Genomic DNA, 8,313 nt, shown 5'->3' with positions numbered 1-8,313 from the left:
ATTAAGTGCTCTTAGAGCTTTTCAGCTCTGTTTCAGCTCAAACTGCTTTGGAGACTTAAACTTATGCTTATGGTGTGAAAGGCGGTTCTTAGAGGTTGAACCCCCCCCAGGTTGACACCCCCCCTGTTGACACCCACCCCACCCCCACTATTGCCTCAGCCCCCCACTGCGCTGTTGCCCCCCCAACCCAGTGTCGCCCCCCATCAGCCCCCGGTGCACCCCCCCCCCCCCCTCCCTTGGCTAGCTACTGAAGAAGCCAACCGCTCGCCGGTCGTTTGAGAGCAATTCTCCCGACGTTAGTCGGTTATGTTAAAAAAATCTTCAAGTGTACGTAGCGTTTTGGTACCATAGTGTATGTTTGTTATGAGCTGAGGCAAAAGATTGCAAGCAAGTCAACCAGCTCGGAGACTGAAGGAGCCTAGGCAAATTCTGTTTGTAGAGCGTGCACTTTCTAAATAATAATATCACAACTAAAATTGTTTTGAGGAATTGATGACTGATTTACGTAATACGAGCTACATGTTCGATGTTTCTGTACGCTGGTTTTCAAACTTGCTCCGCACCCACTTCTTGTGTCGCGCGGTTGTACTATACACTGAAAGAGATTTTGATGTTCATGGAAATTTATACTTTTTTTGCAATTTTTTTCAAGTTTTTTGAAAATTTTTTTATTCTCGTACTCACTAAAGTCTTGAGTACCACTGATGTGATGCTGCAATTCTTTGAAATTTTTTGATTTTTATCAGCCCTAGGTGTCCAGTTGTCAAAGAACCTCCTCTAGGGTTTGATAATATATTACTGCATTGCTTCTAGTGGTAATGGAATGGTTTCAACATTTTGACGTCACGAATTTCTGCAATTTTTTTTACAAAACGTGCATTTTCGAGTTTTTTGACATTTTTTTCCTTATTCAGGTCTTTCCAGACCCAGGGGACAAAAAAAATCCGCAGGGGGTTGATAATAAGTTACTGACAAATTTCTAATGGGCATAGTATAGTTTTTTAATGTTACAAATTTTAGCAATGCTTTTTTTCAAATTTTTTTGACATTTTTTTTTGGTTTTTTTTGATTTTTTCAGCCTCAAGAGCCAAGGAACTTCCTCTAGGGTTTGAAAATAGGTTACTAAATAACTTTTAGATTAAATGGAATGTCTTGCAAAGTTTTAACATCTCGAATTCTAGCATATTTTTGACTTTTTTAGCCAATTTTTTAACATTTCTACTCATTATTAAGATTTTTTGATCCTCACAAGTCAGGAAGCCTCGATCAGGGTTTGATAATAAGTTCCTGGAAAATTTTTGTTGGTCATGGATTATTCTTCATCTTTATAACAAATTATAGCTATTTTTTTAAAAACTTTTAAGTTCTAAATTTTTAAAAATGTTTTTTTAAGTTTTTTTTAAAATCTTTTGTCATTTATCTATCCTCAAGGGCCACGGAACTTCCTCTAGGGTTTGAAAATTTACTATTGCATAGTTTATAGATGTAATGGAATGTTCTTCAAGATTTAAATATCACGAATATAAGCAATTTTTTTATAATATTTGCAATTTTTCAGAATTTATTATTTTCCGGCAACAGAGGCCCTCGAACCTCCTCCAAGTTTTGATAATAAGCTGCTGCATAGTTTTTAGAGTTAATTGGATGGTGATCAACTTTTTTTATGACTCCAGTCTTAGTAATTTTTGGATAAAATTTAAACATTTCAAATTTTTGGAAAATTTGTATGTTCCAAGTGTATGGATCTTTATGAGCCTGTGAAACTATTTCTGGCTTGAAACAAGGATACCGGATATTCTCTTGAGACAATGAATTGGTTCTTAAGACATTAATGTCATGCTTAATGTCGGCATCTTCTTTGCGTAATCTCATCATCTCTGATCCTCATTATCAATGAGTTATATTTGAAATGTTTTTTTATCATAACTGATCTAACAGGCACTTTTTAGGAAACCATTGTTAATTGCTCTCAAAAGCAATTTGTAGCAAATTTATTAACTGTGTTAGTCTTTTATGCAATTTTTCGCGTGGCCGATTTTTTGCATTTGACCTTCGTCTTCAGAAACGTGATAAAGATGTAGTGCCCTGAGGTCACTAAACCGTGGCTAGCTGTTGACGAAGCCAACCGCTCGCCGGTCGTTTGAGAGCAATTTGCCCGACGTTATTTTGTGTGAAAGGTGAGCGAAAAACTGATTATGTTCAAAATCTAGTGTGATGTGAAATGTGAGATCTTGAAAAAAGTGGGACGCTCGAAAAAGTATGAAATAATGACTTCTTGCTTGATCATCTTTCAAAATTAGTGATCGAGCCTAACTTTTTTTTGACTTTTGAAATTGAGGTCTAAGTATGCAATTCACAGAAATTGTTTCGGAAACTTATACTTATGGCGTGAAGGGTGGTTTGCGGAGGATGACCCCCCACAACTTTTCCCACTTAACCGTGCGGCAACATCAGACCCCCTCTCACTTCACCCTCCCAATCCCCACTTCTGCAAATCCTTCAGGCTGTAAGGGCCCCGTAAATCGCCCTCCTACCTCCCCCGCTGTTCCCCACCCCACTGTTGCCCCCATCATCGCTCCTCACGCTGCGCTCTCCTCCCCGCTGCGCTCTCCTCACGCCCCTTCAATTAAGCTAAAGCTAGCCTCACTATACCGGGGCTAACTACTGACAAAGCCAACCGCTCGCTGGTTGTTTGAGAGCAATTTTCCCGAAGTTATTCCGTTATGTTCAATTATATGTTTCCTGACGGACTTTCTAACACTTGAAGTAATGGTTAAGTGAGTCTGCTGGAAGTCACAGAGAACTTCTGGCGTTGATCGAGAACCACGAAGCGGTTCGAGATATTAAGTCAGAATTTTAAAGTGACTTCTGCAGAGTCACTTAACCATGCTTGAAACACGAAACGCGCACGGTTTAAAATGACCAAAGTTAACGGAATTCAACTTCTGTCTAAGTAGCAACCTCTGGCATTTTAACATCTTCTTTTTACACGAAGAGACATTGGTATTTTCGACTCGTACTTGTGGTTGAAGCAATTTATTTCGTAACTTTTTTGATGACTTCTGCCGCAGTAAAGGGTTTTTGAGACCTCAAGGTTCCCCAGTAGCAATTCTTTACTAGGAAGAATCAACACACCTGTGCCTCTCCCACAAACCTATCAGTCTTTTTTCAAAACTACCCCTCAACGCCCATCTTTTCCAAAACAATCCAGCCACCCTCCCATCCCAACCTCCCAACTAGTCCTCCCCAAATTCCATCTACCCCCTCTCCTGCCTCCCTATCTGCCCCACACCTACCCCTGCAGGTCTTCAGTTGAGAAATTAAATCAACAAAAAGTTAATGTCAGGAGGGTAATAAGGGTTCATTAAATCTCCATTAGTCTCTAACTCCACCATTTGTCGAAGCAACATAGACGACATGAGCTCATGCTGGCAAATGAATTGTTTAGGAAGTGCAAATTTCACAACGCTCCATTTTTAAGCCTAATGAGAGTTAAGGAGTTGTTTTTAATAAAACAAGATTATAACGTTGCTAATAAGAGACTATCGAAATAGCATGCAGTGCCTAATCGTAGACTAAAAACCAAGAAGACCGTACCAACTGAAAATAGCATTTTTTAAATACCAAAAGTAATCTCAAACAAAAATAGCGATAGTAATGCATCTTCTTGTTTACAAGTTTCTGTCAAAGTATTCCCCATCCAACGTGCGTTCCTCCTCTCTCAACCTCCCAACTATTTATACTCAACCAGCCTCGATCTACCCTCCTCTGACTCGCCTACCTCCCTCTCCATCTCACTCATACCCCTGCAGGTCTTCACTTGATTATTTTTTCAATTTTTGTCATCAAGGAACCAATAAACAGGTAATGGTCGGAGGGCATTGAATCGCAGAGAAGCTCCAGTAAACCTCTATTAGTCTCTAAATTTACCATTCTCGGAGGCAGCAGAGAAGACATGAACTCACGGCGGCAAGTGAAATGTTTGTTATTTTGAAATTTCTCACTCAAAACATTTCCGAAACCTAACGCCCTCTAGCTCTACCGTATTGCAACTAGCTTCACTCAATTTCCATCAAACACAGAGTTCTGGTCCCCTATTCTAACACCATCAGTTATTCTTTTGTTTTTACAGTCTTCAGTTTGTACAAAAAATTAATTATTTATTTCGATGCTAACCTGTATCTTCGATTACTACTTAAAAAGCACTTTGGGTTTGGACGCAGAGTGCCTTTTTGTTAAAAAAATAGATTTTGCGGTACTATTTTTAGTAAAATGGTGCTCGTTTTCGGTCAAAAAATTTCAATTGCATCGAATTTCAGAACCCACAAAATTTAAGTCTAATGGGAATGAAGAAAAATTTTTCATATCATTGGGATGTTAACAAAAAAATCGACATGACATGCGGTATCTAATCGTAGAATAATAAGAGATAAATTAGCATGAAAATCAAAAACAAAAAAATGTTTTTCTGTAAATGACACAATAATCACAATTCTATCAAAGCGTTGCTGAGACTGGAACAAATTTTTAATGTCACAAGACAATCTCAAAAATATGCTGCTAGCAGATACATTCTGAAAGCTAGTATTTTTTAACAATAACGAAAAACAAATAATTGCCCTGTACTGAAATCACTTTGTATCTTCACGATTTGCTGCCAGTTGAAGCAAAGCGTTATTGCAATAATAATTTAACCCTCTCAACTACCTCAAATCATTTTTTTGTCCGCTATCGTTTTGTTTCACTGTTACTATGTTGGGGCAGCTCGAATTTTGGAACAAAAAGTGTTGAGAGTCAGAGTATTGCTTCAAATAATAAGTAAACAAATCTGATATAGAAAACATGAAATAAAATCTCAAGCAATATAGGAGAACAAGGAGGGTCATTAATGTGCGTGCGCACATGATGTTCCGACCCGAGCTCATCTACATTTTTGACGTTACTGTCAACCAAATGGAGATAACAAAAATTAATGATCCAGTTTTTAAAAAATGTTAAAAAATCTAACTAAAAATTGAGTTTCATAATGCCATGCCCCCTTAAAGCTTTAATGAGATCTGTCATTAAAAAGACCACGAGAAAAAAACAACAAATTAAGCAAAAATTACGGCAAAAACTAAATATCTAAGTTTAAAAGCACCTAGTAACAACGTCAAGATGCAATCGGACCAAACCTTAACTACACAAATTTACTTTTTCCTATCTTTACAGCAGACGGATTTTTTTTTCAAAAGACGAGGTAGCAAGAAAAAATAATGAGGCCACATTCGAAAATCAGTCAATATTTTTTAAACCAAACAATTTTAAAATTCTTAAAAATCGTTAGCTTTTAAATAATTCTTGATAAATTTACTAAAAACTAAGTATGGAACCAATAGAACCTGTCTTTGGTTGACTAGGTCATAGGAACGGACTAAAGATGCAGAAGCCCTCAAAAAATTACAAACAGTTAGCCAAAACACTAATTATTGAACCCATTAAAATCATTAGCTATTATCTGAACATTATGCAGTTTTTTTTCAAATTTTAGTCATACTAATTCAGCTAAAATTATATTGAAAGATTAAATAAGTTTGGTTGGCCACATTTGACAATCATTGGGAACTGTTATTGAGAGAATGTGCTAAAAAAGTGAAAGAAACACGAATACACCACTCAAATTTTTTTGAGACTGCATATTGTCCAGCAAATAAAATATCAGTAGACATTTTGGTTTTGAAATACGAGGAACTGGATGGGACCTCTCAATGATGAGAATAAGTTACAGGTTGACAAAAAGAACAACAAAAACTCCAATTTTTAAAAAATATTTGAAAGTGTATCATATCATAAACTTTAAGACTATTCGCTATAAACTGACTGCTTCGGTAACATCATTCTTTCAATCCTCAATTATAAACTGATGAGACCGATCGGTATTTTAGGGCTCTCTAAGAAAATTTAAAAAAACAGGCACAAAATGCAAACTCAACAAAAAAATGGGCGAGAGAAGTGTCGAAGCCATCAAGAAATGATCTTTTCAGTAAAAATTTTTCTATTTTCAAGAAACTTTTTAACGACAATGGGATTGGTCTTTTTTAAAAATTTCATTTCAAAAAATCAACAAATATGATTAAATACACTAAAACCACAATTTTTTTTGAGAAAACCGTAGTGTCAACGCCATTAAATTCAATAGCTCTCAACGGAAGCCAATAAAAACGCTAAAATATGCCTCGATTGGACAAAAAAGGATGTTTGTCAGTAATAAGTCATCAAAAAGACATTACAATAAGTCTTTGACTATGAAAACAACAACAACAAATAGAGGCAAAAAACAAAAATTCGGTTGAAAAGTGCGATAAGAAAGTGTCGAAGCTACTTAAAACAAAAATTTTTCTCTGAGAGCTTTATCTAAGACCCATTGAAAGTTCTCTTAGCCAATGGGACCTGTCAGCATTAGCATAATGTTATAAGGTTTCGAAATGAACCCAAATTACGAAAAGAACATCCAAAAATTGGAAAATTTAAAAAAACTAGTGAATCGATGTCATAAGACCAATAGTTAGAAGATAAAACCTCTAAGTAGATTAATTTTGGTTGAATTAGAAAAAAGGGGGTCAGATTGTTACTGAGACTTTCTTACAGTTCATGAAAATAAATTGGTGAAAGATTGGTAAATGTTCAAAAAATTTTGCAAAAAATTATTTTTGAAGTCTTAACAGGCATTAATTCCAATAGATTTCAGCGGAAGTCAATACATATGCTAAGTTATTACCCGATGGGAAGAGAAGCAAATTTTTTGTGTTTTTTCTTTCATAGGTAATCAATAGGTCATCACAAAAAGTCTGACCATAAAAAAAAACAACAAACACAGGCAAAAGCCAAAAGTTCAGTAGAAAAGTGCAAAAATTAAGTGTCGGAGCCATTTAAATCATAACTTTTTATGTGACATCTTTATCTATGATCCACTGAGCGCGTCTTCTCTAAGCCAATGCGAGCTGTCAACTTTAGGATAATGTGATAAGAATTCAACAGGATCCTAAAATACAAATGATTCAAAATTTTAAAAACGTTTTTGAGATCTCGTGGCATTGAAGTCATAAAACCAATATTTGGCAGACGAAACGCTACTCATGTTAATTTTTGTTGCAATAAAAAGGAGAGGGTTATATCAGAGGGATACAGAGACAGACTTACAGTTCTCTAAACCAAGGTGAAGATTGGTATAAAATTCAAAAAAAAAAATTGGAAAATTATTTTCGAAGACTCAACAGCCATTAAATTCAAATGCTTCCAACAAAATGGGGAAATCAACAAAAACACTCAAATACACCTCAATGGGAGGATAAAGATGTTTGTCATGCATGGGTTAGCAATATGACATCACAATAGGTCTTATAACTATGAAAACCAACAAACACAGGCAAAAACCAAAAATTCAGTAAAAAAGAGCGAGAAGAAAGGGTCGAAGCCATTCAAACGATAAGCTTTTCTCTGAAAACTTTATCCAGGATCCATTTAAAGTCTTCTCTTAGCCAATGGGAGCTATGAAAATTACGATAAAAAGATAAGATGTTAACAGCAACCAAAAATACAAAAATACCCAAAAAATTTTTTGAGCTCTTGTGGCTTCGATGTCATAAAACCAATTATTATAAGCTAAAGCAGCCAAACAAATTAATTTTGGTTGCCGTAAAAAGGGAGGTGTTTCTGTCACTACTGACACTGACTTACACGTCAGGAAAACAAGTTTAAGATCGGCTAACGATCAAAAAAAATTTTCGAAAACTTATTTTTTAAGTCTTAACAGCCGTTAACAACTGTCCACTCAGAGCTTTATATAGGCTCATTTAATAATCATTAAAAAAACCTATTGCACTTTTAGCCATTGAATTTTTGACACAGCACTCCAAGACTGAAAAAGAAAACCAAAATGTCATTAAGAATTGCGAAAACTGAGAGTCAAAGCCAAAAAAACATGAGCGTTACTTGAAAACAAATTTTTTGTTCATTGGGCTTAATTTGACTGCAAAAGAGATTTGTCGTTAACGGAAGGAATCTCGATATGAGAGGTGACTAGTCTCTAGGTGCCTTAAAAACAAAAAAACTGATAACTTTCCTAAAAAAACAGCTCTCAAAGAGAATTCAATTTTTTTAATAGTAAACTTCCCTATAAGACAGGAACTAGTCTTTTTATTGCTTTTCGTTTATTAGGAACACAAAATAGATTCATTTACGGCTTGAAATTTACTTTTGAATCAGAATTCTCGTAGAAAGTATCTCAAATTGACGAAAAGTTATACTAAAAAAGAACAAAATCATACCAAATAT

The sequence above is a fragment of the Convolutriloba macropyga genome, chromosome 9 (assembly GCF_964194025.1).
Source record: "Convolutriloba macropyga chromosome 9, txConMacr16.3, whole genome shotgun sequence".
Classification (NCBI taxonomy): domain Eukaryota; kingdom Metazoa; phylum Xenacoelomorpha; order Acoela; family Convolutidae; genus Convolutriloba; species Convolutriloba macropyga.
Note: the sequence above shows the minus strand (reverse complement) of the source record.